The sequence below is a fragment of the Wyeomyia smithii genome, chromosome 1 (assembly GCF_029784165.1).
Source record: "Wyeomyia smithii strain HCP4-BCI-WySm-NY-G18 chromosome 1, ASM2978416v1, whole genome shotgun sequence".
Taxonomy (NCBI): domain Eukaryota; kingdom Metazoa; phylum Arthropoda; class Insecta; order Diptera; family Culicidae; genus Wyeomyia; species Wyeomyia smithii.
This window is the reverse complement of record NC_073694.1, coordinates 129,030,792-129,042,987: the sequence shown is the minus strand read 5'-3', so window position 1 is coordinate 129,042,987 and position 12,196 is coordinate 129,030,792.

Sequence of the window (12,196 nt, the reverse complement as noted above, 5' to 3'; positions counted from 1 at the left end):
TTTCTTCTTTATAAACGAGACCCTGGCTCTTAGAGATTTGGTTTTTGGCAATGAACCATAGTAATACTGCTCCTGCAGCTGCCGTTGGGTTCCCATTCGATGCTTATGCTATATTCTATAACAGAACTAAGGATGCGACGCTGCTGGTCGAATGAATTTTCACATACAGATTTCCTCTTTCATATACTTATATCTACCTACACTCTGCTCTCAGAATAAATGGCTTGAGTTTTGCTCCTACCAGACGAGATTATTTTTCTTTCATTTCTGTCAAGCAATTTATAGTTTGATTCATATATCGTCCATGGAGAGTGCAACTTTATAAAATGTAGTATGAATAAATATAAGTTTTGTATATGACAATATATTATTAAATTCACCAGTGATGAATATTTTACCATATGCTCTTAGGAGATACCTTCCTTGGCTCACACCATGCAGCAATCCGTCCTACCCAGAAATTCTTCTTTCTAGTATCAGCTCTTCTTGTATCGAACGTTACTAGAATCTGAAAATCCTACCTCCTACAGCACTGGAAAGTCAAGGATCGAATAACACATACAAAACACATACAACGTTCAATTTTAGATTGTGTGTGTTTCATAAATGGCTAGAAGAGACCCCATTTATTGGATATATTCTAAAGTTAGAGTCGTTCGGTTACGAGAAACTATTAGAAAGTTTGTGGAATGCTACTCGTTTCCCCATTCCTCTCCGTCATTGGTCCTAAATATGAAAAGAACTATATTGAGGCTTCAGTGAACTTGCAACGATTATGGTAGAGTGTTTAGTTATTGGTGAATTTTTTGCTTCCACTTTAATTGACCAGTGGACTAATGAAGTTTTCTCACTAGGCTGCTAATCATATTCTATTGATTTAGCAACAAACTGTACGAATCATCAATAAGTAACTCCACCCTACACCTCGGGGCGAAACTAGAATCGATTTGTTCTCCCTCCTCTATCTTTGATGAAGGTATACATATACCCTCTTCTAAAGGAAGCATGGCTTGGAGACCACGGCGACAGCACCCTTATCTCTCCCACTTACTTTTATATTTCATTTCTTTCATAAGCTATTGCAGTCCGCTCTAGTAGATACGGCAGTAGGAGGGTTTATGGGTAGAAGTTGGCAAAGAATGGGGCACCATCGAAGCAAGGACGGTTTAGGATATAGTTTCCTATTTCAACTATGGAAGCTCGATAAACCTGGCAGCTCATGTGTCTTGAAGGGACTGGAGATTTACGTTAATGAATAAATTTCCAATCATGCTGAACTGCAGAATGTGTATAAAAGTATGCTTTAGGTGATGTGTTCTTCAGGGCATCCCAAAGGTAGCCCCAATGAAGCCAGTGCGTGTATGCACATGGAGATATGCCAACAATATTTTATAGCCATTAGGTTAATTTAGTTAACGTTCAATCTCGTACCTGATGTAAGTCTCAATTCTGGTCTGCTAGCTTAAACAGGAATGGGTAAAGTTTTCCATGCATGGCATTAAACTTCTCGAACAGTTTTCTTTGTTTGTTTCTGCTTGACAGGTCGTAAATTTTGCCTTTTGGTGACAAATCATTAGCCTTTATTCAATCCGTGAACCGCAATTGTTGACATCCATTTGAATTGGTGATAATTTAACTTCCTTCTCTAATGACTATATCCTTTCATCAAACGCGACAATTTTTTCAGAGCTGTTGAAATATTATGTATTATGAAAATTGTTCATTTTTTATTTTTTCTTAATTTTAGTCACAAATATTAGTTACAGTTGCCATGCAAATTGTTACCGCTTGCTTCAAAAACCTTGACCTGCCAATCGATGCAGCAAAATCTTTCATGTGATCAATAGGATTATTTGAAACGAAATTTAGTGAAATTCAAAATTAGTGTGTTAGTATGGGCTAATTTGGTTTGACAAAAAACAATCTGTACGTGGATAATTCTGGGTTTAAAACTTTCCCAAGCGAAGCGTTTGTTCCTGTTAATAGCAGTAAATCTGAGATCATTCCTAGTTTAGTTGTTTTTGTTCTCCTTTGAACATCATAAAATTTCTGATTATTCTGGCCACAACCCCACCGAAAACTAATTGGTCCAACTTGGTGAAACGGCAAGTATAATGAGAAAAAAGATGTCAAATATGCAAATTAAAATGAGCATTTTCCTTCATAAACCACTATAAATTTTATTTTAATGACTTTCGGAACCCCCCTAGTAAACATTAAATGAAAAATCAAGTTCAAGATTCCTAATAAACATTAAAATAATTTTCATGTGGTTTTGAGCGAGTTCAAAGTCATTTTAGAAACCAATTCTAAGACATTCCATCTACTCTGGAAAGTTAAAAAATAATAATTTCTCATGATTTGTCTTTCGGATGTTTAGGGTAAGGCTGTTGATTGAGGTATGTTTGAAGATGTATTTTGCATGTCCTGGGTGCAAATATAGTGAGTATTACGCTGTTGACAGCGTTTTTCTCGAAGTCATGTTTTTTCAACTGGTGGTTTTTGTCAGCATCTACTGAACCGATTTAGCTGAATTCTTTCCCGACATATAAAAATGGATTATCTAACTTGTTACATAGCCGTTTTTAAATATCTGAATTTTTCAATGTTTTATGATTTTTAAAATAGTGATTTTTAATGAAAAAAAAAAGTATTGTTTTAATAAAATGATCGTCATTTTGGCAATTTTTGGAATTTTCAAAAACGGCTGTGTAACAAGTTAGATAATCTATTTTAACATACTGAAAAAGAAATTTCATCCAAATTGGTTCAGTAGATGCTGAAAAAAACTTACCTCCAGTTAGGTACTATTTTAGAGAAAGCTTCCACGCTCCCAGCTGTCAACTGCGTCTTTAAATATACCTTAATAAATAGCCAAAATAACCGAACACCTCACTTCACTCAAAACATCTGAAAAAAGTCATGAAAATTTATTATTTTTCGACCTTCCAGAGTAGGGTCCTCCCTTAAACCCTCGATTACCCAAAAAAAGACTAACTTCCAGAAGGTCCATTTCCGGTTAATGATTTCCATATAACACAAGATCTGTCGATGTATTCTTAAGTCATTTGACATCGACTTTTTTCCGATTTTCTCAATTTTCATATATGTACTTGGTAAATATTTGAGGGTAAACAAATCACAACGCAGCTCGCAACTATGTTCGATTGAGCTGATATTTTGCACAAGTCATTTTTTGGGCCAATAATCAAAATGTAGGGACATGGTAGATTTTTGACATTTGATATGACCCATTCTCGCTGTCACCCTATGTGCCTATCATAGATGTTTTCAAACAACCTGTTTTTAATATTCAAATTTTCACCAATTCCAGAAGATAAATAAAAGTAGAGCGTATTGAAACAAGTGCTTTCGGAACCCGGAAAAGTCCGGTTTAATTTCGACTACCGAGTTTATCATGATGAACCTAACTAATGAATTAAACGAAACTTTTTGTAGTGTGCAATAAGAGTGGTACACAAATTACGCAGCGCATGAAGGGGAAAAAGAGAGTTGAGTAAATAAAAAAGGGGTAACCATTTTAATTGATCATCTTTGATCTGGCTAGACTTTTTCATAGATGTTCCTAAGAGCTTAAAGTGTATTAAAAGTATTTTGTGAAAAAAAAAAAAACAATTCTTTTTCGATAAAATGCATAATTTAGTGTTCATTTCCCATTTTTTTAGGTTAAAATTTAAAACAAATTAAATTGGATGCATCTACGAAGTTCACTATTGTAAGCTTTCCGATTTGGAATGGCCATTCGAAATGTTTAAAAACATTGGAATACAAATATTTTGTAAAATTTTAAAATTATGTACATATTTTATTTTGAATTATATGAAAATTGGTTTTTCATTTCTCCATCTTGGACTTTTTATCAAAAGTTGCTCTATAATTTCAAGTTTCTTTGAAAAATTGAAAAATCAACAAAGTTTTTAAATTTGAAGTAAATTTTCAATTTTTCCTAGACACAAAAATTTTAAAATAATATTTCACGTGACTTTGTGGGATTCTTGTCATTTGTGAATCGTTTTGAAGAGCTCACTGCTCCTAACTTAAGTAAAACAATTTATTAACTTAGTAAAAATTTATTATAAATATTGAATTTAAATGAAATCGACTTGTTTCGATATTTTAAACATGATACAACATTCATTAGGAATAGAATTGAAATGAAGCCCAAATAGGAACAAAATAGTATATTTATCAGATATATCTTCGCTGAAAAATGGTATTCAATTATGTTTAAAAAATTGAAGAATATTTTAGAACAGTATCATTCCAATCATCTGTGGCATTTTCACCACCAGAAGCTAGAGAAAGCTCAAACTTTCAAACTTGTGAAAATATTAAATTAAGTTAAATGCCATAAAGTTCGTGTATCTTCTGGTAAAACTTCGAATGGAAGATTGAACATAACTTTCATAATTTAATTACCTTTTTTATAATCAATTTTTTCTTCACACTAATTAAGAAAAATTTTTGTCTCTATTACGCACTTGATCAACATCCAAAAGTCAAAAGACAAAATAAATGCCATTTGAAAACGCCGATGAAGTCCAGTTTTCAACATGACTCGATTAATACACTAGGGATGAAAAGCCTTCAAGTCTGTACAGCACATAGAGCGATAGTGGGAGTTGACTTCATATAGAAAAACAAGAGACCATAACGTCAGAGAAACTGCACAGCAGGAGTAGTAAGCGGAACTTTCTTAATTAAAATGCATAAATTGAAATACCTCTCGAGTTCTTTGAGAACGAGTGGGTGTGGAATAGCTGACTCTAGAAACCTAAGACATTATGGACGGACATTCCAACCTACATTGGCGATATCGCAAAAAAGCATCCGGTTATGTTACTATCGGCATACAACAAAATAAGTAAACATGCAATCCCTGATAAATATATTTTCGGTTACACTCACTTTATTTTGAAAAAATTTAAGCCCACGTTTGCTATCGGTTAAATTGATATCAGAATAATGTTTCTGCCATCATTACAACATAAAGTTTCACGTATGAATATCATTGGCTGGTACATTTCATTAAATTTTTCTAAGCTATTCACTAACAATGGACCGCCAACTTGTTTTCTGTCATCAGTAAAGTCCTATAATCTTCGTAATAAATAACGTACATTTTTGCGAATTCAATTTGGACGGCATCAACCTATTAAATAAAAAACAACTGTGAAAAGTATCAATCTATTGCTGAGCAGTGACTTTTTATGAAGTTATTGTTTTCAGTTGCTCACTTTAATATTGAAAAAAAAAAATACTGTGATGTCCGTAAACTATGAATGCAAAATTTTGGTAAATATTCTGATGCGACCTCAAAGTAACATTCTGTACAGTCTTATAATGGCCATATGTTCGTTCGTGTTTTAGACACGTTCAGCTAACGGCAGTGTCTGTCGGGTAGTTTTCTGTTTTCTGGGATACAACTTTTACATTATATCCACGTCAAAAAGGGTAAAACTCTTCTACTACTGTCATGATGTAGTTATGTACAAGCAGGAGTGTGAGAAGTTGAGAAAAGTCCCCCTTTCTTGAACGTGGGTAGTATGAGGACTTGTTTATCTGCAGTGCGCCTCGTCCTTCAGGGCATCCTGCAAGTAGTGTTGTATCCTTATTGAAAGCGAACCCAAGCAAGACAATAGACAGGCAACACTAGCTGTCGGGCAGTTTGACCACATCAGCAAGCAAGACTCGGACGTACCTATTATTAATTTAAGAAACGGCAGCTTCTTTCACATGCCAGGGACGCCAGCTTAAAAAGAGAGAGGGTTGTGTTATGTGTACAAAACACATAACATGCCAAAGTAGTCGTGCGGTATTTACTCTTTACTTTGTCTTCTACAGCAGTCTAGCTCGAGTTTTTGAAAGGGGTATGACGAATTAGGCAAGGGTCGAGCGTATGTATTTATCTTAGCTTTTCTGAGATGTAGAAAAACTAACGCTACAGAGACATAACATCAGCAGATGAGCACAAAAATGATCAATTTTGGTGTAGAACAGTAATGTAAGACGAGCGCCTATAATATTGACTGAACAGTTCGTACTTTGGTAACTTTTTCTGATTGTTCATGTTTTTGTGTAAGCCGGAAATCGGTACAAAATAATATATTGAATTTCATTGTGTTTCATAACAGATTTTGAAGCTAAAAGCCTATTGTTTCAATATAATTTAAAGAACATGCTTCAAAATAAAATTAATACATAGTTCGAAGACACCGAGATTTAAAAAAAAATAGTTCGTTGCCATAAAACGCCTTCCCTGAAAACGGGTTTACCGAAAACGAACATTTGTTCACCAGGCACGGTTCGAGAAACTTTTACATTTTTGTTTTTTTTTAGAAACACATCGCACTTACTTATTTTTATCTGGAACTGGGTGACGAACTACCTATTTTCATTGTAAAGGGGAACTAAGGAACAACAGAGGATTGTGAATAAAAATCGTTGTTGCTAAGACAAAAGTGGAAAGCTTTGGAAGTAGTCTTTATACATTTAAACAATTAAGAACTGGAGTTTTCAATAACTATGCCATATAATCATGTAAGGTATCAGTCCTACACGCAAAAGTTATAGTGTGCGTAACCAGATCTTTCATGAGCTTTCTTAGAGCATTTAATGATCTATCTAGGAACCAGTACAAAACATGTGCGTTGGGCATAACGCATTTGATGCTCTAGCTTATTTTGAATGTATTTGACAGCTCAGAACCACTTCGCTTAGAACGATTTCATTGGTGTTGGTATCGTCATAATGATTTGTAGTGGTATTGTTAACGTTTTCAGGAGCCTGCTCTAGTTGATTCAGTGTATACAGCATTGGTTGCTGATAATTGAGGTACTTTTCTTTTAAGTTTATTGAAACATCACCTTATCGATTCATTTTCAAGAACCAGATCATTCAAAAACAACATCGAAGCAATAATTGAGAAGACATTGGATATGTTAAATTTTGCATTTAACTATGATGTTATTGTTTATTTGTTTGTCGACTGTAGCGGTTAATTCTGTAGATTTATCGGCTTACTGTTTATGTTGGTACCGATGCAGATAAATTAAGCAAAAAACATGTATAAACATCACGTAGAGAAAAATGAATAATCATCAGTTAATACATTTAACCTAAGACACGACGCGACAGCTGGTCACCGTTACATGCAACCAATTTGAACCGGCTGCTGATTGGCTGAATCCGATAACGCAATCGTCACGTAGAAAATACAACGAGGTTACTTTTCACTGTAAAGCAGTGATGCTGGAGAGTCATAATTTAGCTATTATAATTGTTCATAAATAATGATGCAAAAGTATGCAAGGTACATAATATTACCGAGTAATGTATTTCACTGTTATAACTTTAAAAATGCATTGATTAATCGTTTTTTACTATTTCGGTTGAAGTCCAAGAAACTTAGGAAGAAAAAATTTGGGTACCAAGAAACTTAGGAAGAAAAAAATTGATAGTAGAAGTATGCTTTATTGAACATTAAATAATAAATAAAAATTGTGTATTATTCGCCTATATATTGCAATTTTAATTTGTTTTATTTTCATTGATCTGCAGAAGTTGTTAAAAATAATCATTCTGGCATCAACAGTATGGAACATTCAAAAAAATTTCGACGGGGATGACGGCCGTTACGAAAAGAAAAATAAGAAGCCAGCTGTCGCGTCTTGTCTTGGACAGATTTTAAACGATTTTGACCCCCCCCCCCACCCCCGTGGACAACTGCTCATATAAATTTTAAAATTTTTGTATGGACCGTGGACATTACAACCTCCCCCCCCCCCCCCCAAAGCTGTCCACGTGGTATGTGGAAGGCCCCTTACTTATTGAAAGTTCAAGACCAAAAAAAAGGTCAAGGAATGGCGAAAAACACTAATATGTTTACATATATTCTGCAAGTAAGAATTTTTCCATCCAACATTTTTAGTTTGCTCGATACAGATTTATCGGCCCGAGATACAGAGAAACAGATTTTTTCAAAAAAAAAATACAGGTATAAATGTGGCAACCCTGCTTACACCACAGCTGAGCGGGAGAAGAGTGGTGAATCACTCTAGAGAGAATGCATAGCAGGACGCCGCGCAGTACACTGCTGAGACCAGGGGCCTATAAACGTCAACATTTTGCCTACCAATCATAAATTCATCACGGCGGTAATATTTCAATTCAAATGCTTACAAACCTTATCTTATTCATTGAAAGTGCACATTTTACTGAAAACAAATGTTGAGCTCTGTTTTTTTTTAATCTAAAACGACATTTATTCGAGAATAAGTATACCGACAAAATGGTACGTTTACTCTATTACACTTGTTTTAGGGCAAACCAACCAAAAAGTGGGTACCAGAAACGCTGGTACCAGAATCAATGAGTGGTAGATGGAAAGTGTATGGAGTTTGACAGCCACAAGAGCCCCCTGGCTGAGACCAATTCGATATAATTCGAAGAGCAAACATGCCTGACGTATGGCTAGATTATTTTTTTTCAGTTTCGAGATGCATAGTAAACACCGTTGTCTACTTGCCTACCTGGGTATATGTTTCTTTCACAAAGCACCTTCTGCAGTGATCTCTGTTGTGTTTGAGCGTATTGTCCTTTCGTGTGAAAAAGATTACACCAGTTTGCTATCTCTCTGTAGAAATATTTCAGCACGATTTGCTGCTTTCGTCAAGCCAGTGCGTCGCTTTGCTCGGTAGTGTGAGGCCTTTGTCATGCACACATGAAATTTTTTGCCGGGTCTCGGTAACTTATTGCCGAGAACGGCGCCACTGAGTGCTCGGTTAAAAAAACAATGACAGCTGTCACATTTTTTCGTAAATCTCGGTTCACCCAACTGAAATTTCGGCACAAAATAGCCGAAATCTCGGTAGTAATATTTTGTGCCGAAATTTCACTTAGGTTGAACCGAGATTTACGATAAAATGTGACAGCTGTCATTATTTTTTTAACCGAGCACTCAGTGGTACCGTTTTCGGCAATAAGTTACCGAGACCCGGCAAAATAATTTAAGTGTGTGTTGAATGCCAACGCGAGCGATCGGGCCAGAAGTTTTTCGTGGGTTAATGATCAGCTCTACCTACGGCTGTTCATTAACCTACGGCTGGTTTCTCGCCAGATCGCTCGCGTTGGTGTTCAGCATGACAAAGGCCTGAGGCTCTGGTTGTATTGGACGTGAATAACGAAGCAGGTCGATTTGCCTTGTCGTGTAGTAATGATACATATTTGGATTAAAATCATGTCTATGTATTCCCTGTGCAGCTTACCCTATATCACGCTAAAAAATCCTAGATGTATGTTTATTACTATTTTACCGATCTGTTTGAGCACATCTCGTATCGCTTACGTAGCTTTGATTAAAGACTCTTCGCAGCAAAAAATAGGAATAGGTTGTTTAGTTATACCAGCTGAAAGTAAAGCTTTGGCGCTACTTGGAGCTCGACCTTCTGTTTATAATACACAGACTTCACAGCCAACTGTTTCTAGTGTACAGGACAATTACGAGGCTAGCGCTATGATCCTGCTGACACTAACAGTTTCTTCCGAGCCGAGACTCGAACCTACGACGACTGGCTTGTTAGGCCAACATCGTACCTCGGGACCAACTAGAGGGAGTAATACCAGTTTTCATCACAAAAAGCTGCGTTTTCTGAGCAAAATGTGATTTAAAAATAAATATAGCGTTGTATTTCGGTATTTTAATCAAGAGTTAAAACTGTTCGAAATCTATTGAATGACAGTTCGTCTGTGTACCAACTGTCATACAACATTTTTCGAGCAATTTTTGTTCTTCATTTAAAATTTGAAAGGTAGCGATAAAAAAACTTCTGAAAATCACGTTTTGCTCAGACAGTCCATTTACTTACCCTGAAATGTTCTCGGAAAAGACAGTTCCCGGAAAATATCTGCTCCGGGCACCCTAAGATCCAAGTCCGGCCCTGCCCAGAGCCTCAATTTCTTGTATGATGATTCTTCATATTGCAGATCATCTTCCTGAAAAGATTAGTTCTCTATGAACTCTATGAATTGCCTCAAATTCGTGAAGATGCCTTTGGATAAGCGGTTCCATGTAGTCAATTCAAAAAAACTATGTAGCAACTGTCTCCGACGTGATCACAACAGTCCGGACTGCAATTCCAAGTACCGTTGCCGTACGTATGGCAAGAAGCACCACACTTTACTTCATCCGGGGCCGTCAGCACCCGGTTCTGTTTCTGCAGCTGCTACTCAGGTCTCTGATCAATCTCAAGCAGGTAGTTTTGTTTCCTTTACAACTACGACAGCTACAGTGGAAACTTCTCGGCAGTCTCTTCAAAGATCGGTGGCCACAATTCATGCGGCCAATATTTCAGCAGATTCGAGGTAGGCGCACATATTCCTGTCGACGGCTCCGGTATTAGTGAAAGATTGCAATAGGCGGTTGCATACGGCGAGAGCGCTTTTGGATATCGGATCCCAAGCAAATCTCATCTCGGAGAGGAGAAGGAAGAGAAACGGTTCTGTGTCTGCCGCGGTCGGTTCTCGAACATCGGATTTTTCGGTACTAATGGACTTCCTGGTCATCAAAAAAGCTACGAAGGACCAACCGTCAACAACAATTCCAATCGGTAACTGGAATCTTCTATCTGACAAGGCGTTGGCGGATCCTGGTTTATACAAGCGAGCATCGATCGATCTTCTCCTTAAGTCTGGAGTACTTCTACGAGTTCATGCTCTTGAATAGTGATCAACTTTAAATTCTGCTCATTGGCGAAAGATTTCCACTTTTTGTCAATATCGTTGTCGAGTGGATAGCAGCCGACAAGTCGATTTGGGAACCTTGAACCCTGTCCCACGTTGCCACGCGACGATCAACACAAGCACCTTGGAGGAGCAAATCGAGCGGTTTAGGAAGATTTGCTCCGGATCCTGTCGAGACTCACTAACGAAACCAATTTCAACGTACGAGATGTCCAGGGTCACTTTCGGGTTAGCGCCACCGTCGTTCCTCGCTTCACGGTGTTTACAAAAGCAGGGCCAGATCCGCTGAGCATCGATGTATCGGGTCTCACTGTAAGCAGACAGTGGACTAGGCGCAAGGTGTACTCCGTCATCGCCCAATTATTCGATCCTACCTTTCTCACAGCTCCAGTTATGACTTGGGCTACGATTAGAATTGGGTGGCTACTCAGGGTTAGGATGATCAGTTATTACCGGATTTGGAGAAGCAGTGGGAAGACTTCTACCAACAACTTCCGTCACTCGCCAACGTCAAGGTGGATCGACACGCATTCACTGATCATCCAGTATTGACAGATATTCTCCGACGCGTGCGAGGATGCCTACGGGGCATGCATCTATAGCCGTTCAATCAGCATGTCCGGGCAGATAATAGTCGAATTATTAGCAGCGAAATTTCGTTCTGCAAGCCTGAAGAAGGCCACACTCGCGAGGCTAGAGCTATGCGGTGCCCATATCACTGCCAAACTATATCGTGCAATCGTGCACGCACTCAAGATGGAAGAGATCAAGACTCATTTCTTGTAAGATTCAACGAACGTACGTCATGGCTAAAGCTGCCACCATACGTTTGGCCCACTTTTGTTGCTAACCGGGTCTCACACATTCAGGAGATTACGAAGGGACACCAGTGAGAGAAACAGAGAATCAGCCACCACGCTGGTTTCATGGTCCACACTAGTTATCGCTTCTCGATCAACATTGAAACACCCGGGAACATTCGAAGCAGCCTTCGGATGAATTGCTGAAGAAGAAGAAGAAGAAGAAGAAGAACGTGCTCGTGGTAACGGAGTACGGTAAACCGCATCCGCTGTTGGTGCGATACTTATTTTACTGAAGGCTGTTGCGGATTACGACATACTACGTGAGGTTCATACGGTGCTGTCAACGTCGCAGATCGCCCCATGCAACCCCGATACTTAACGTCAAGGATCTGCAAGAGGCTAAGTATGCATTGGTGCGAGGTATTCAACGGGAATCATTCGCTGTGGAGATACAGGCGCTTGTTAATTATCGTGCTATTCCTGCCAGTTCATCGTTGAAGCTACTCAACCCGTTCCTAGACCGGCACGGCATACTTCGAGTTAGTGGCCGGCTCAATCTCGTCGGAGAATCGTACGCTGTTCGACACCCCTTGATTATCCCTGGGAATCACTTTTTCTCACTCCATTCTGAT